We start from the raw sequence: 20,000 nt of genomic DNA, 5'->3' as shown, positions 1-20,000 counted from the left end.
TCCCCCAACGCGGGTGATTACAGAAACATGTATGCACATATGTAGCCATCAATGTTTGTATAAATAAATTTCATATATATATATATATATTATATATATATAAAATTCATCTTTATTTGAAATACTGTCGGTCATCCATCAAATACGACGGGGAAAATGTTATGGTTCTCCTTTGCTTGTAGTAATAATCAAATCGTATTATAGAATTAGGTTAGTTATTTAATTTTTAATATATAAATTATTATCATTTCTGATGACTTAAATGAAAAATAGTTTTATTTAGAGCGGGGGATATTTTTCGAATCATTTCAGACAACGGCGCTTGTCTAATTTGCTATTAGTTTTCCCGCCATAATCGAAGTTAGAAAAATACACCAACTTTTGTGCGACGGAATAGCTTTACCGTTTTAATAAACAAACAAGCGCACCTTCGTTTTTAATACACTAACCATGTATATATAAATATGTGTGTGTGTGTGTGTGTGTGTGTGTGTGTGTGTGTGTGTGTGTGTGGCATTTAGATAAAATAGACTTTCGTATAAATCATTGAATTTGTTTGGAGCATTTCGCAAACAAAAATAAATAAATAATATTTACAAAAACGCTGTAAGTTCAACACCAGCGGGAGTTTGGTTAGTTTAAGAGCTACAGGCTTTCATCTCTGGGTTCCCGGTTTCAAATCTCACTAAATTGAACCACACTGATAGGTCTTAAGCGATGGAACACGTGTCTTTGGGTAATTAGCTTTATATATATATATATATATATATATATATATATATATATATATATATATATATATATATATATATATTATTTGGCCAACATAAGAAAAATTTTTGGGGGTGCCATTGACGAAACACGTGTCTGTGGATAATTAACTTATATATATATATATATGTATATATATGTATATATATATATATATATATATATATATATATATATATATATATATATATATATAAACATCATATTGTTTCGTAAATATTTTGCCAACTATAGAAAAACTTTTTGAAGCACCATCTATCTTTCCCCCTCCCGCAAACACTATACAAGCATATGTTTTTTTTGGGGGAGGTTGTTTTTTGTTTGTTTGTTTTTTCTTGGGCTGATTTGCAGGCTTCTACATTCTACTTTCATTTCAAAGAAATCCTACGAAAGCACACACTTGAATTTGTTAACGGAAAGAAAGAGGGGAGGTGAAAGGGAGAAGGAGAAGGGGGAATGCAGTGCAAGAGACGAAATTTGGCAACTCACGAGAACCGGGTTTTCCTTTTCTTTTTTTCTCTTTCTCTTTTTTCGCGTTGGGTTCATTTTTCTCGTATCCCAGTCATTGAAGCGTAAAATACACAATGTCCAATTCCAATCCAAGAAAAATATGCAAAATAACTAAATAAACAAATAAATGAAGGCGTTCCTCTCTAAATGGATTTATCGACTCTAAGTGATTGAGGCTAACGAGCGAACGGCTCCAAGATAATTGTTCACTTTCTCTCCCCCTCAGTCTCTATCCCCCCCTCTCTGTCACACACATATGCTCCCCCCCCAACTTACACACACATACTCAATCCCCTCCCTCTCTTTCTCTCTTTTTCTCTCCCTCTCTTTCTTTGTTTGGTAGAAAGGACGCGAACGGCATCCGAAGAACTGCTGCTGCTTCACCACCACCATCATCATCACCACCACCAGTACCGCCACCATCATCTTCATCATCATCGTCATCATCATCATCGTCATCATCACGCAAACGCAAGCAACGCTTACTACTAATTTCAAAGAACTCGCTCTCTGGAAACGGTAATACACATTGTTTCGCGTCGTTCGTACTTTTCCAAATTGTCATTTATTCATTTCACTCTTTCAGTAAATGGCAACCACTAAAACTACGCACCCAATTCAGATTTTAAAAAAAATGTCTGACATTAGACGGTCATCTACAAGATTTCACTAATCGCTCAAAAATCGAAAATTAAACAAAACACTGGTAGAACACTATATTTCGAACGATCGGTGGAATTTATTGGGTGTTTTGTTTTTTTTTTTTACACAAGAATCACCACTTATCAAGGCCCGGAGACCACTCGAGGATAAGGGTTAATGGGTATACATTAGTCAATGTGATTATAGCGTAGTAAACATAAGAAGTGGGAATTTTGTAAATTGGATTACTTAGGGGGACGGTTCATCAAGAATTTGTTAACGTTGGACTTGAAGATAATCAGGTTGTAGTCAGCTGGAAAGCAGGCAATCGGAAGAGAGTTCCACAAGTGTGCAGTTCTAAGAAAGAAGCTTTGTTCATGGAATCTACATTTAGGTTTAGGTACGGATAAAGAGTGTGAGAAATTGTTGATAGTGGTTTTGGTTACCAGATGACCGTCATATGTCATCCATTTTTTTTTTTGTTCTAATTTAAGACTCGACACTACTTTTGTTTCAAAGTAAATAAACGCTTTAAAGTAAGTTATCCAGGTAGAAGAGTAATTTATCTTGTTTTTTGGTAACATTTATTTGTTATATATTTGTTTCTTTATCATTTTCTTTGTGTGTGTTTTTTTTTTTTTTTTTTTTTTTTGTCTGTGCTGCAAAATGTCACATTTGTAATATTGAGGTTGTGTTTAAATTCGAAAGGAGTTTTTAATCGAAGAAAATTCTTCTTTTTTTTTTTAGTCTATGAAGATTTTTTTTCTATTTTTCAAATAAAAAGTAAAATTGAGATACGATGTTGGTGATTATCCAGAATAGCCAACAAAGCAATAAAAAAGGGGTAAATATATATATATATATATAACTGTTACCAAAGGCAAGCTAACTTACTTTTTTACTTACGTGGATAAGATTTTTGTTTGTTTGTTTGTTTGTTTGTTTGTTTATTTGTTTTAACTAATACATTAAATTTTAGAGCGATTGGTGACGGTTGCTGGGCGTGCTTCTACCAGTATTTTGTTTAATTTTCGATTTTTGAGAAATTATCGAGACTGGTCTATGGATCGAATGAGACCGCCATTTTGTTTTCCGTTATAACTCGATAAATATTACCAAAGTTTAATTTTTTAGTAAGCACTTTAAAATAAGTTAAGACACAAAACCACTTATCCACATGTGAAAAAGAATAACTTAGTTTGCTTTCGGTAGCATTTATTTGCTGTATATTTAACTTTTTTTTCATTTATTTGCTGTATATTTAACTTTTTACATTTCTTTGCTGTATATTTAATGCTTTACATGCATTTGCTGTATATTTAAATTTTTTTACATTTATTGGCTGTATATTTAACGTTTTTTATATTTATTTGCTGTAAATTTATTTTTTACATTTATTTGCTGTATAGTTAATTTTTTACATTTCTTTGCTGTATATTCAATTTTTTACATTTCTTTGCTGTATATTTAACTTTCTACGTTTCTTTGCTGTACATTTAATGCTTTACATTCATTTGCTGTATATTTAATTTTTTTTACATTTATTTGCTGTAAATTTATTTTTTTACATTTCTTTGCTGTATATTTAGTTTTGTTACCTGCTTTGTTGACTATTTTGGAACACAACTTGGATATTATAGCAGATTTGATTTTTAAAGATTTTTTCTTACAAAAAACAACGAAAAAGAGTTACAATTTATTTTGGTCTAAAATTAAATTGAATTCTTAAATTGAAATATTTTTATAATAGATATTTGCACCGCATGACAACAACACTGCATGACAACAACACGTGTTCGCTGGTATCGATTGCAGGCCAGAAAGGTTGAGTGAAGTCAGATCGCTTTATGACATGATTCCAACACAAGATGGCGTTTATCTATTACTAGCTTGGGTGTCCGGCGTTTTCTGGGTGTTTGGAGGTGTGTGTTGAGCAAAAAAAAAAAAAAAAGTAGTAGCAGGCAGGTTCGAACCCGTGACACTAATGCGAAAAAGAAAGTGAAAGAAAATCTGACGCCTTACTGCTACTCTATGACGCAGCCGGAAGTGTAAAGCGTTCAAATTTAACGTAGACAATTATAACAAAAGATAGCGTTGCTTTTAAACCTCCCACAAAAACAAATTAGACACAAGACGTTTTTAATGTGGGGGAAGACCAGATCCCCTAAAAGTGGGACACTCTGGCAGTATCCAAATAACTAGTAATTGTCTCAGTATGAAGGGTTTCCTCTACATTGACCAAGGACAAATTACAGAAGAGATACTACTCGGCGTGAAGGCCAAGCGGTTGCATTTGATTAGTTTCGCTTTATTTATATAAAAAAGACAAACAGCCGAGACGACCGCACAGTAGCAATTTCATTTAACTCGATCAAAAAAAAAAAGATTGAGACGATGTCCGTTTGCGAATCGGAGATATTACGATCTAGAAAGTGGGCAAAAACTTCTCCCAGCATGTAACCGACGCGAGAACCCCCACCCAAAAAAAAGCCTTTTGTGGACATACGCAAACGCTCGCGCCCATTTTGCCCTTTATATAATAGACTAGCGGGGGGGCGGTTAGATCAAAACAACCCTGTTTAAAAAATATATACGTTGCCTGGGTGTTTTGAGGTGTAAAAAAAAAGGTAGGCTCGAACCCGAAGTCTTGACGCAAAGGTGGAAACGAAAGGGGGAACCATCTCGGCCACAAGAGGAGAGGAAGTGAAAGCTGTGTTAATTTATGGTTTATAAAGTGAAATTAACAGATGGTAAATCGCGTGATGTTTGACCTTGACGCGATTTGCGCTGCAAGCCAGTTTGTTTCCCACACCCCCATCATTCGTTTTTTTATACTGAAAAGCGAAAGAAACACGCGGCGATCGAAAAATCTGGGAAAAAATAGCGCGTGAAAATCGGGCAAATTAAATACACACGCGACCCCCGTTCATAACTCGTACATATTATCATTTAGGCAGCATATAAAAAGTTTTGAGAAGGAGCAAGTCGACCGAGAAGCCCAGTGAAATAAGCCTTTTTTGCGGACATACAGAAAAAAGTGCACACACATATACATACATACATACATACATACATACATACATACATACATTTTCGCTTTTATATATAGAGTAATATAAATTAAGCACTTATTATTTTCAACTTTCGTTCACACTTTTTCGGTCGATGTGACCTCAAAACCTCTTCAAGTGTATCTTGTCAAACTCGGGAATCTGCACGGAATTCCAACGGAGGACTTTATTTAATACACGGGACTAGTATGCTCTTCATCTGTCAGGCATGGCGGGATAAAAGCCATAAGTTATTCAGAATTCTATTATTGAGTGTCGCCAGCAATTAAGATTGAACCCTCAACCTTCAAAAGAGTGCAACTTTTTCAACTGGATTTTACAAAATACATTAACAACTCGACGCCTCCGTTCAATCTCGAAAGACAAAGGATATCTCCTGTAGGGACAGCTGCGCGTTTAATTGTGAGGCAGAAGTTGCACAATCGCCAAACACACCTCTCCTGAATCGACACTGTTTAAGTTTAATGACAAGGTGAAGTCCAGGATGACTAGAAACAATGTTGAGAGAGCACGTACACCACATAGAAGTCCCAAATGGTCACCCATTTAGTACTGACAAGATTAAACGATGCTTAACATCATGTCAACGTGATTATGCTGTATATACATTATATATGTTACAAAAGATCGTTAACAACTACGCCACGCATATATGGCACTTAAGCTACTCTGAGCCTTCCGTGTTTCACTCTCGTGGGGTATTGTCAGGCTGAAAAGTCGATATTCTTGTCCAGAAACGACAGAAAGTCTACGAGAAACAAAACAAAAATTACAAGTAAGAACAGGCGTGTTTAGATTGCTCTTCACAGAGGAGGATATGCAATGCTACTGTAGGCAAAGGGCAAATTTAAAAGAAAATTATAAGATAACACCAGAGAAAAAAAATATTAAACTACAGTTTCTGTAAGTCATGCTCGAGATTTCAAAAAGAGTGAATTTTTAAAGCTTTCTCGTCGATTTGCCCGCAGTTACATATTTATAATGATTAAAAAAATATCGTGAACAGTCTGAACGTGCGCTGTACGCGTTCAATGCACAGGCCACGATCGTCCGTTCGTTGTCACAGTCTATAAATGTTTTCTTCTTTTGAATAATAGAATTGAAAATGAAACATCTTAGCCCGTCAAATCAAAACACAAGTCCAATAGCCTAGAACCCAAGGGACCATCTCTCTCACTCTCGCTCTTGCTCTGTCTCTCCCCTCTCTCTCTCTCTCTCCCACTCTCCCTCTCTCTCTCTTTCTGTCTATCAATCTATCTATCTATCTATCTATTTATCGCTTTCCCTTCGAGAGCCATACAAATCCAACGGTCAGACCTCAGAAAACTAAACTGACCATGAAATGTCCAGATGACCAACTGATTGACCTCTTTTGCTTCTTTGTTGAAATATACGTACATATAACCGAGTACTTACCCAGAAAGAAACGCCTGAGATAATGGCCGGCCAGTATTATATTAAAAAGGTTAACCAGCTGACAATCTATGAACAAGGACTCATTCCTCCTCTCCCACTCCCTATTTCTCTCTTAGAGGCACATAAATCCAAATGTCAGATCTCAGAGAAACAAACTGACATCTCAGCCCGTCTGCTAGAATATATATATATATATATATATATATATATATATATATATATATATATAGAGAGAGAGAGAGAGAGAGAGACAGACAGACAGACAGACAGACTGACAGACAGACAGAGACAGACAGACAGAGAGAGAGAGAGAAAATAAATGACAAAAAACTATATTCCAAAATTCATGATGTTGACCATCTTATAATTTATTCTATTAATTCAGATGTCTTTTACAATTCTTGACGGTATCTGTTTCGTAGCGCAAAATCAATCACTTAATTATTGTATCAATCGGTGAATCGATTATACCCTTGAATTTTGAAATATAGTTTTTTGTCATTTAATCTCTATATTGCTCTGTCATTACATTGAGCTTCTAAAATAAGGATTGATATATATTATAAGAAAAAATATAAGTATGTGTGTGTGCGTGTGTTTATTTAGTTTGATGTCATTATTTAGTTTGATCGCATTTATAAATTTAAACCATTTTTTAAAAGATTATGTTCTTTTTGTCAAACGGTTGTGAGATTTCGCTTGAACGATCGTGAACGATCGATAGCAAGGAATAAACTTAAAGATAAATTTTCCAATATTCTCAAAATTTTCCTTTTATTTTGATCAATTTCTCTACATTCTGTGATTAAGTTCTAAGCTGAATAATAAAGTCAGCAAAACGCTATATATAAAAGGGAATATTCAGAAAGAAAAAGGACAAAGAAAGAACAATGTCTACCAAGAGGTACTATGTGACAGGATCTCCCGCTCAGGTCAGCAACTGACTTCTAACCTCATCGAAAACTGTGGCTCGTGATCGTCTCTACCGGGAGATGTTCACATAAAATACTCAGCGTCTCAACTGTGTGTTGATTTCTGCTGAAAAGCAAAAATAAAGCTTCGCATGCACGCCGGAAAAGAAAGACAGACAAACACAGGGTCTCTAACTACGAAAAGTTAATTTCACAAAAGTTTCAGGTTTTTACATATATACATCGTTCAGTTCACCAAAAGTTTTTACATATATACATCGTTCAGTTCACCAAAGGTTTTTACATATATACATCGTTCAGTTCACCAAAAGTTTTTACATATATACATCGTTCAGTTCACCAAAAGTTTTTGCATATATACATCGTTCAGTTCACCAAAACGTCCAGGTTCTCAAAATGTCTTATACTTCGTTTTCTACAATGGTGATCAGGATAGATGGAAGGGGTCTGGGGCGTTCTGGGAGCGTTTGTCCTTCTCGAGATTTTGCTTTAATCTGTCTCTTTCGACCCGGGTGGCCGTTCTTATACTAAGGTCACGGGGTGGTTCTGGCGATCTGCAGAACCAATCAGGACCAAACACGTTTTTTTGGGGAACCCTAGATCTATTTGCGTGTGTGCACGTCCACAAATCGTCCGTCGTTTCGTGCTGACCTGAGCAAGAGATCATGTCAGACTGGACTGAAGGAGTAAATAAAAGATTGTCTCTTACAATGTAATGTAATTATTTGTATTAGATTATGTAGCACAATATTAGCGTCTGAGTATTAATTAGTACTTATTAATTCATCCCATTTGGGTCAGTTTTATATTTAAATTACAATGGACACTATTTTAATAGAAATGTTAATAAATTTGTATTGGCTGCGTGTTATTAATTTTTCTGTCTAAAAAAATATTTTTTTGTCCAGAAAAATATCTGCTTTATCGAAACGTATTTGTTGATTAAACATATTTCTTATTCCTTGAAATTTCCACGGGTCATACTGTTGATTTTATACGTCGGGCCCTTCTGCTTGTGCGGTGATAAAACTTCTCATTGTTAGGATGTATCAGAGAACTTTAATTCAGATTATTCCTTCCTTAATCGGATTTTTTTGATTATCGATTTTTGATACTTGTGAGAGGCATTCCAATATAAAACCTATCTAAGAATACGCCCAGACATATAAAATAGATTTTTGTGAAATTAATAAAAAATCTGTCCAGCCGTTTCAGATTCCATAGGAAACGAACTCACGCACACATATACACTCAGCCATGCTCACATACAAAAAAAATTATACGTGTGTGTTTATTTGTATGTCTTTATTTATCTGTGTGTAAGTGATAGTAATATGAAAATCAGAACCTAGCCGAATCAAGACATGAATAGACTGTGCATATAACGAACACAATATATATATATTTTAGATTAGGTGTTATAACAATAAAAATTACAATAATTGCAGTAAATAATAATAACTGTGACTTAAATTACAACACAAAGATTAGCAAAATGCGCAAAAGCATTTATAAATATATACGCCATCTTTTTATGACGTAAGAGAATCGGTAAACATCGTTAACGGAATGAATTGTAAAAAAATCGCATACTTGGCCTTCGGGCCCAGATCAAAGTGCAGTATCTGTCGGAACAGATACTGCAAGCAAAGACCATATATGTGGGGGTAACCCCACATATCAGACCTTGGTCAATGTAGGGGCAACCCTTCATACTAACATTTACTATCCAGCTCCCATTTCCCACCTCTCGGGAGCTGGTCCCCCTTTTCCCTCCCCATCCCTCTCTCTCCACATTAAAAAAAACGGCCTTGTGCCTAATTTGCTCAGTGGGGAAGCAAATAAATACAACATCTCCCCTACTCCCCGGTGAGTTGGTCCCCATTTCCCCTTCACTCCTTACTTTAAAAATCGGCCTTGTGCCTAATTTGCTCAGTGGGGGGAGCAAATAAATACCTCAAAGTGTAGTATCTGTTCTTCGGATGCTGCACTTCAATTTCTTGTTCTCTGTCGGTGGAGGAGAAATCCTTCACGACTGAGACAATTTTTATTTTTGTTCCTTTTCTCCACGTTAAAAAACGACCCTGGTGTCTAACTCTGTCCCATGGGGAGGCATTGTAAATAGGAACAACGATATGATCCACTGCAGTTTTATATCACACACACACACATACACACACACATACACACACACACACATACATATCGTTGCTAACACAGCGTTAGCGACGATATGTAAATGTGTGTGTGCGTGTACACTTTTCCCTTTTTTTATTTTCTTCCTTTGAAGATTGAAATGCTGGGTATGGAGCAGCCCAACCAGCTGCCAACATTGACCTACTTTTTATTGAAACCAGCCGAGAGCTCTTTTTAGTATCCTCGTTGTTCCCTTAAGTGCAATTGTCTGAATCTCTTTTGCACTTGGTTCACCAGGAATATTGGTTCACCAGGAATATTAGTTAGGTAGGACTTCAGGCTCTTCTTCATAAGCCCTGTGACACCTATAATAACTGTTATGATTGATATTTCCCTAAGATTTCAGTTTCTTTTCATACATGACACGTGTGTATTTGTGTGTCTTTATTTATCTGTCTGTAAATGATAATAATATGAATTATCAGAACCTAACCGAATCAAGACAGAAAAAGAGGTTTTACATATAACGTATACAATATATATTTTTAGATTACGTTTTATAGCAATATAAATCACAATAAATTGTAATGAATAAAAATGTGGTTTTAATTAACACATGAAGATAAGCAAAATATACGAATGTATTTATAAATATATACGCCATCTTTTTATGACGTAAGGAAAGCGGTAAACATCGTTACCGGAAACGGAAGTTGCTATTATGAATTGTAACAAAGTCGCATAAACAATTTGATCCATTGCCTCTTTTTAATGTAAGTTTTTTCATACCAATTGTTCTAAAATTTGTTTAGATAAGTATTTATTATTTGTATTTTTTTAATTCTTCGGACTATTGTTCTCATCTTGAATGTTATTTGGCAAACATTTCGGTCGCTGTGTACTCTGACCTTCTTCAGGTGTATTTTGTCGAATTCGGGAATCTGCACAGACATTCGAACGGAACCCTTTATTTAATGTACGGGGATAGCATGCTCTCCTTCCATTAGCCATGACAGGGTAGAAGTCCTACGTTCTTTGCAATTGTGTTTTTGGGTCGCCTGCACTGCGAATTCAATCTTCAACCTTCAAAGAATATAGATTTTTACAACTGATTTTTTACCAAGTGCTTTATCTGCTCTGTCCCGGATTCTTGATGTTTTCTTTTTTTTTTTTTTTTTTTTTTTTTATAAAACGATCTCTGTTTTCGCCTTGTACGTTTCTTTATCTCCAGGAACTTTACCATTTTTTTCGTCATATTCTTTAATCTATCGACTGTAGGAAGCAGCATCGCCACTCTTATTTTCTCCGAGTGTATAAAAAAAGCAAACACTTGTGCAGAATCTTTTATAGGGAAAATTGGGCACATCCACAACAAGGTGTGTACATTTAACTGACATCGGAATTGACAGACGAAAAGATGAAAAACTTACATGCTTACCTTGGAGCCAAAATAGGTTTCCTTGGTAACCAGTTTCATTAGTAGTAATCAGGCGACGTCGATATTTTTCGCCGATTCCGATACAATTACCGATTCCGTACTAAATTTCCGATTCCGATACAATTACTGATGTCGATTTAAATTCTTTATAAATTTCAAAATATTTAATTATATAGTTGTTACTTTTTCCCTATTACCATTAAAAACACATGTTAATTGTACAAATATTTCCCAAACATACAAATACACTTGTGGAGGCGATAATCCATAGATTTTAATTTCACTGGTAGTTTGAAATAAATAAATATTTATTGTTTTTATAATTGCCATCTGCGGTTGAAGATTTGGTTTTAAACAAAATCAAATAAAAAATTCAAAGGAATTGGTTTTTTGGCATCAGAAAATAGTCACAATTTTTTCCGATTCCGATACCCTCAAAGGTTCCGATTTTGCTGATTCCGACTCCGAAGTATCATCTCAACACTAATAATTAGATGTATTATCTGATTACAAAAGAAATGCATGTTCCAATATCCGCCGGATTCGATTCGATTCGAAACACACGACCATTTGCGAGTATTTCCCCCATTTAATACTACTAAGATGTAGCTCCTTTCCTTTGATAACAACCATAGACTATCATGGCTTCGGGTCAAGATCAAAGTGTAGTATCTGTTCCGGCAGATGCTGCAAGCTATGACTAGCTAGGACTAGCTATGACTAGCAAAGACCAGATGTGGGGGCGACCCCACATGCCTGACCTTTAACCAGCTCCCATTTCCCACCTCTCGGGAGCTGGTCCCCTTTTTCCCTTCCCCCTCCCTTCACTCCTCACATTAAAAATTGGCCTTGTGCCTAATTTGCTCGGTGGGGGAGCAAATAAATACCATCTGTTCCGGCAGATACTGCAAGCTATGACTAGCTATGACTAGCAAAGACCAGATGTGGGGGCAACCCCACATGCCTGACCATTAACCAGCTCCCATTTCCCACCTCTCGGGAGCTGGTCCCCTTTTTCCCTTCCCCCTCCCTTCACTCCTCACATTAAAAATCGGCCTTGTGCCTAATTTGCTCGGTGGGGGAGCAAATAAATACCATCTGTTCTTCAGATCTACACTTCAATTTCTTGTTCTCTGGCATTGTAAATAGGGACTATCATGGCTAATAACATCCTTCCCAAAAGACCAATATTCAAACTCCTCTGCCTGACATACGCAGACAACATGAGTTGAAACAAATACATAGAATATGCTGCCAAATCTGCTGCAAATAAATTATACTCCCAGCCAGAATACCTCCCATATCTGCTAGTATCTTATATCCCTCTAAATCTTACATATTTGAAGTCGTGTTACCACATTTGAATTGATACACTAACCTTGAGCCTCACCATTTTGAACAAAGTACAAAAAATAATTTCTAATCGAATGCAGTAGATCCCTTGCTATCTGCCAAGATTCAATCGCATTGCATTGCCGCAGTGTATATCCCTGTATCTCTGTAACGGTACAATCACGTTGACACTCAGATTCTCGCCAGATCAACGACATTAAGCAACGTTGAGCCTGGCCAGTACAAGATGGGTCATTTGAGAAGGCGAGGTGCTGTATGTACCGCAAGCTAAAATACCAGGTTGAGAAACTGGTGCGTTCTATCCTTCTCTCGTGGGTAGATGGGACTCTATTAAGAGTCTATTGATGGTATCACGATTTAAAAAAAAAAAACCTTGATAGCTCTGGCGAAGCATCAAGTATTCAGCTACCGACAAAATTCGAATTATACTACAAACTCGTGTAGTGAGTTCAATCTCGGCTACGGTCGCGCTGGATGGATGAATCTTTGTGATATTTCCAGAAAATGCATATATTCGTTTGAAGTAACTGAGTAGCCTTGGCTACACTAATCGAGTAATACAATCTGGTAAGTTGCTTTAATGAAAGGTTGTTCGTAGTTGTAACTGGTAATACGGGTAAACTTCAGGCTTTCGGCGTAACTTACGACGTTTCTCCCAGGCTGCTATACCCTTCCGTATTTATGGCTTACACTAAATTATGTTCTTGTATGGAAGAACCCGGATGTATTCATATTCATTATATAACTTTGTGTTTGTTTAAGAAGTACTTCCACGGAGTGTGCTCCGATGAAATTATTGCTTACTTATACCCATATATGCAAAACTGAGGCGATGTGACAGGGATCGGAATTTGGTAGACAATCCGGCACTTATTAAATGATTTTTTCCTTGCATCATATCCAAGAGGAAAATGCAGCAGCCTAGATATGACAAGAATACTGCATGCATTGACGAATGTTGGTTTAATAGAAATGCAGGATGCTGACAAGTGTAATGAGGTTTCTACACACGACATAATCACGTGGACACATCGGTTCTCGTTAGATCACCGAAGTTAAGCGAGGATAAGCCTGGTCTGTGATAGTATGGGTGACCATTTTAGGAATACCAGGTGCTGTATGTGCTGAGTGTTTATCTCTGCATTGTTTCCGGTCGTCCTGGATTTCTCCTTGCCATTAGAAGCATGCAGTGCCGATTCAGAAGTGTCGATGCAGATGAGGCAACTCTTGCTTCACAATTATATACGTAGACTCCCTTTCATGTGTAACGTTACACATGTTTACCCACGTAGACCCAACACGTTGTAGGAGAGAGCGTCGCAAGGAATATAGGGCAGGTAATAACTCGACTTCCTTTTTTAACAAATGCATTTATTTCCTCATTCACCCGCCACGGCTGTGACATCAGCAACGTCTCTAACGTGATCGTCCTTTTTCTTTCTTTACCGTGTCGTTATTTCGCTCACGGTTTGATCCATTCTCTCCAATAAAACCTTGAACAAAACTCAGCAAATGTCTCCTTTTGTCATTCATGCATATATAAACACACGCATGTATGTATAAAGATATTTATTTCATTTGGTTAATTGATTGCTCATTACATTTACCCCATGCTTATCTGACCAGGGACAGGACATATATAACACTTCGAATTATTTACTTGCAAAATTAGTCGATCTATTCTGACCCATTCGTCCAAGCACTATTCATTTCATTTGTTCGCCATTCGGTCTTCATTTACACATCAACAGTAACCACATTCGATAGACTATCCCACTTAAAATATCTCTGTTTGAATTTAGCTTTGGGCACGGCATAATCACGTTGAAACACCAGTTCCCGCTGGATCACCGAAGTTAAGCAACGTTGAATCTGGTTAGTACTAAATGGGTGACCATTTGGGACTTCTAGGCGCTGTATGTGCTCTCCGCTTATCTCGACATTGTTCTCAGTCGTCCTGGACTTCTCCTTGCCACTGGACTGAAACAGTGCCGATTCAGGAGAGGTGTGGTTTGGGATTGCGCAACCGCTGCCTCACAATTTCACGCGCAGCTGCCCATACAGGGGGTATCCTTTGTCTTTCGAAACTGAACGGAGGCATCAAAGCTTTGATCACAGCTTTAAAGTCACAGACAATCTGAAGTTAGCAGCGATATTGTAAAAATATACAACGGCAGAATAACGCCGAAATGAAAATGTAAGTAAAATAAAAATTGCCAACACTCCTTTTCACTAACACCACAATTCTTATAGTCGTCATACGCGCTCTATTACGCAGAAGGTATCCATTGTCTCTCGAGAATGAACAGAGTCGATAAGACTACTTTTCTAGCCCGGTAGATAGAGCCTACCAACTTTGCATCAGAACTAGCAGCATCTTATTGTACTTATTGTTTTTATTGTCAGACTCTTGTGAAAGCAGTTCTCTGTCATGGCAATCGGTGGTTTGAAAATAATTCCTATAGTTGTTAAAAGAAATGAGCGTTGTCGTGATAGCGTTGCACGTGACCATCCATACGTCGCAATGTATCTCGATAAACAAACGTCTTCTCTAAAACAAGTTTCAAACAAAAACTGTGATGTCTTCGCACAGAACGATCTTTGTTTTCGTCTCTTTTAATTAATTCCCAGAAAGTTTACCATTTTTTTTTCTTCATATTCATGAATGTTTCTACTGTAAGCACAGGAAATCGATACTCGTAACACATCATCATATCGTCCTCACCAATTTCTTTAGGAAATTTGACTTCAACTTTAACTTCCATATTTTCTTTCCTCATCCTCCATGTATTAGCATTTTCTACACTTCTAGTTCGGATGTATCGTCAGCATCCTCATCTTCTACGCATCCATGAGTTAGAAAATAAAAACACCACTTCTAAATAAAAAAAAGTACAAAAGTTAACGGGGGATGCTTTTTTTCTTTAGGCCATCAAAAAGGGTCATGAAAACTTATATATGAAAAATTAAATTACTGACGTAGGTCTGACTTTATCGATAAAATTACTGACAATTCTGTGAATATTAGCGCGAACACTGGCGAAGCGTGATTTTCTCACTGAAGATTAAACCTTCAACCTTTAGTTTACAATCGATTTTTTCAAATACTCTCACCATATATTTGTGGCACAGTGTGGGCGACCGAAAAATACAATTGCGGATCACTTAGGACCCTTATCCAGCGATGGCTGACGGAACGTTAAGTAAATAAAGGGTTTCGTTCGAAATTCCGTCCGGATTTCCGAGTTCTACAGAAAAAATTCCTGAGTTCGACTAGATACGCCTAAAGAAGGTCGGGAGTCACAACCACCGAAAGGTTGTGGGAATGACACTCAAGATGAGAACAGTAGTCCGAGGATTCTAAATAATACGAAAACTTTATTGTTTCGTTTTTGTTTCCTTTTGTTTTGTTTTTTAATACAGATGGAACGATAAAGTTGTCGCCCTAAAGAAAGCAACACTACAGTTTTATTTCAAAACTTTTATTGAAAAAAATCAATTCAGGTAACTTGATTATGTAGTACACATCTATTCAATGTAGCCGCCTTCAGCCTCAATCACTGCCTCGATACGGGTCCGGAACTAGGAGAATGCCTTTTCCACAAGTGCTAGCGGGAGATTGGCGAATACTCGTCGGATGGTGACGATCAGGCTGGCTTTGGTGTTGTGAGAGGTTATGTTGGTGATGTTCTCGACGTATGATCAAAGGAAGTAGTTCAGCGGGTTCAGGTCGGGGAGGAGGGGGATCAGTGAGAGAAGTGGACAAAGTCGTAACACTCCTTCTGAAGCCAAGCCCGGGTCTCTTTGGGCTTGTGGGCGGGCGTCGAGACTTGCTGTCATACCTAGAGTTTGCCAACGGCCACCTGATTGCACCAGAGGATAATCACACTCTTCAGCACAGCCAGGTACACTTTGGTGTTGACTTTCAAGCCGACTTCGAAGATGTGGGGTGGCATGATGTGGTTCTTACTTAAAACCACATCAAAGACCATAACTATGGCCAGAAACTGTTTTCATCACCCTGGGCACGTCCTAGCTATTCTTGTCAATCCAGCGATGCATTTTGAGGGTGCTGGCTATGGTCTCGTTGTCATAAATTGGATCGGTAAAGAACATGAGATTTTTAACTATGCGGTGGCACGACGAACTTTTAAACAAGATGCAGGACTCCTTTATCCTCTAAGATCTTCGGACGACCGTATACAGTGGAACGAATTACAGATATTACAGCTGGCTATAACTACGGATAAAGAAACTGTTAATTAACCCCAAGGGAAAAAGGAGGAATGCAATGCTGGCTTGGAAAATGCGTGTCAGGCGACTTGATGTGGAAACGACCGGTAATAAATGTTTTTTTCTTTCAACTGAAAAAAAAACGCGTGTCGAATTCTCTTATGTTTCTTTTCGAGATTTTCATACACAACGCCGGGTCCATGTTTAAATATACGATCATATTATACCTTGGCTTTGGAAAATAACCATGTTAATCGCAAAGTTTATCTTAATGGAGGATATATGTGGTCGGATATAGTATGTAACCGATGAAAGAGATTGGAATTCTCGTTTCATTATGTAAATAATAGAAAAAAATTCCTTGTTCATTTTTTAACAAAATTTGTGTGCTGTGTAGAAAAATAAATTATATTTTTTTATGAAGTTAGAGCATAGAAAATTTAAGAAGGGGAAAAATAAATTCTGTCTCGGGTTCGAACTCCATTTAAGACTCGTTTTGGTTTTGTCATAGTTCCAGCCTCATGGATAATTATCAGTTTATTTAATACGGAATATGCCTACGCAAATCACGGGCATTCTTCTCTATGTGGACGTACTGGCATGCGGCACAAGGTAGACCGCCTCTTAGCTTCGCAATCAGCATCAAAAATACCAAAGCGATGATTGTTCCGCACCCAAAGAACTGACGCTAAGCCTCACATATCGATTTACGGAATTAGATTTGAAGTGGCTGATAGACTTCTCTACTAAATCGGCACGCTTTTAAGAGATGTGTGTACCTTCACATGCATCAAATCACTGTGGTTTTCGGATAATTAAAAAAGGATGGAATACTGTTGCCACATCATGACATAAGCTGCTAGAAAGGACTTGTCCTGCCTTGACAGAGTTCAAAATCGACTTCGTAGCCTCGTAGGAGATGTCCTTTTCTCTTCCCTGCAACCTCTATCTCACAGAAGAGATGTTGCGAGTTTGTCCCTGCTGTATCGTTATTTTCATGGAAAGTGTTCGACTGAGCTTCAATCTATGGTCCCCCTCGCCAAACTTTCACAAGAAACACTCGTCTAGCTGAAAACACTATCAATAATTCCCCCCACTATTTATCTGTGCCTAAACCTAAACGTAGATTCCATGAACAAAGCGTCTTTCTTAGAACTGCACGCCTTCCGTTTTCCTTCTTCCCAGCTAACTATAATATGGTCGTCTTCAAGTCTAACGTAAACAAGTTCTTGATGAACCGTTCCACTTCTTAACAAATTTACCGAACTTCCATTACTAACGGTTACTATATTGTCCAATTGTCTACTGTACACTCTTTAACCCTTATCCTCGAGTGGCCTCTTGGCTTTGATAAGTGGTGATGCCTTTGTAAAAAAAAATAAAAAAAGATAGCATAAACAGCTCTTAACATTACTAATTATACCAAGGCCCATGTGTGTAGAAAAGGGATAGCAAGGCTTTACTAATTAGCGTGCCGAACACACATTGTTTCTACTATTTCTGCCTCGACTCGTGTTCTTTTTAAATCGCAGAATAATTTATAATTACATAATTATGTAAACTAAGACGAATAGAAAGCGCAAATTTAATACCAGCCGAGGATACGTGTTCGACAATTAGTCCACCAAAAGCAGGGCCGTTGTAGGAGTTTGGTAGAGAATTTTCGCACGTACATAGAGGCGAGATTACTTATATATATATATATATATATATATATATATATATATATATATATATATATATATATATACATATATATATATACATATATATATACACACATACATATATATATATACACACATACATATATATATATATATATACACACATACATATATATATATACACACATACATATATATATATACACACATACATATATATATATATATATATATATATATATATATATATACAGGGTGACAAAAAAAAAACGGGCCCAACTCTAATTAGCCCCCGTTTCTTAGTGTTTTGTCCGAATGAAATGAAACTTTGGTCATAACTAGTTTATTACATTAAAAACATCACATCAAAACACAAGGGTCTTTGGCCTTTTTTTTTTCTCCGTTCTACAGCATATGTTCTAGATGGCCTCCATTTAGCTTTTGTTTTTTTTGGGGGGGTCACCCTGTATATATATATATATATATATATATATATATATATATATATATATATATATGTGTGTGTGTGTGTGTGTGTGTGTGTGTGTGTGTGTTGTGTGTGTGCGTGCGTGTGTGTGTGTGTGTTTTAGAACCGTTTTATCTAAAATGCTACATAATTATGCACAATGTAGAAAATATGCAAAAATAGAACTAGGTGTAATAGTTAAATGAATCATCAAATAATAAACAAATGAAAAATTATTAATTAAAGTTCGTTTTTTTTTAAATTTTATGCAAATTAGTTGACCTTTTTTTTAGTATCTCACATATCAATGACTGAGTACATTAAGAAGTTCGTTTTAATAATTATTCAATGGAAAAAGTAGGCTTTTAATAGCAATGTCAGGAGAGAAAAAACGTTTATATAGAAGTTAGATAAGATATTTACAAACACGACGACTCAGCGTCGCTCAGTGGAGAGAGGGTTATAGCCAACAAAATAGAAGAATTAAAAAATGTGGGTTCTTCGAACTACTAAATATTTTCATAACGTTTCGGTCGAAGCAATCTTCAACCTCATTATTGTGTATTTTGTCGAACTCTGGAATCTGCACGGATTTTCGAACAAAACCCCTTATTTAATTAACGTCAGTAATAAGCCCTCGTTCCGACAGTCATGACTGGGTAGAAATCCTAAGTAATTCGCAATTGTATTTGGAGAATTGAACCTTCAACCTCCAGAATTTGACCAAGTACTTTATCCGCTGCAAGGATACCTGAAGAAGGTCGGAGATTACATCGACCCATACTTTGTGAAAATGACACTCAAGGTGAGAACAGTAATCATAAGAATTCAAATAACGAATACGAATAATCAGTTCTCATTTAAAAAAAAAAAATCAGAAATGTTGTGTGTAACATCTTTATTTTAAAACTTTCTCAATTCCTTTCTTTATTTGTTACTACATGTTCCACCTTTTCACCCTATTCCCTCTCTCAGCCTTCCTCCTCACTTTCTATATAAACCCTCGCTATATATTCCACATGTGCCATTTCACACTCAAGGGAGATGGAAATCGTTTTAAATATCGATCTCCACTGACTAATTATAATCATGTTGACCCCGAACAGAATGAATATAATAAACTAGCAGGACCCGTGTACCGGCGTTGCCCGGTGGGAGGATCGCTCCCACTCCACCTGAAAAAAGAAAATTAAGTACGGTTGTCAGTTGAATCCAATGCCCGTCCATTATAATGGCAGGTACACTTTGGTAGTTTGTGCATTAATTTTAGTATCTATTTTAGTTCAGGTACGCCGTTACGCGAAAAGATGTCCCTGTTATTATTTTAGTAAGAACGAATTACTGTTTCAGTCAATGTGCAGTCGT

The 20,000-nt window shown here is 36.7% G+C and overlaps 1 protein-coding gene across 2 annotated transcripts in view; it reads right to left on the bottom strand.

Annotated features, from left to right (window-relative positions):
- Nucleotides 1-20,000, bottom strand: part of LOC145256500 (soluble guanylate cyclase 88E-like) — a 957,444-nt gene that overhangs the window by 774,145 nt on the left and 163,299 nt on the right. The window contains exon 1 of one of the 2 annotated variants that reach the window (XM_080115459.1): nt 1,261-1,477. The exons of the other annotated variant lie outside the window; for it this stretch is intronic. The gene's annotated coding sequence lies outside the window, so the exon portion shown is untranslated. Of the gene's footprint in view, nt 1-1,260; nt 1,478-20,000 lie in introns of those variants that run through there. 2 annotated transcript variants of the gene reach the window in all.

The sequence above is a fragment of the Euprymna scolopes genome, chromosome 32 (assembly GCF_053919585.1).
Source record: "Euprymna scolopes isolate OS-2025 chromosome 32, ASM5391958v1, whole genome shotgun sequence".
Classification (NCBI taxonomy): Eukaryota; Metazoa; Mollusca; class Cephalopoda; order Sepiida; family Sepiolidae; genus Euprymna; species Euprymna scolopes.
Note: the sequence above shows the minus strand (reverse complement) of the source record. Positions and strands in the feature narration are given on the sequence as shown.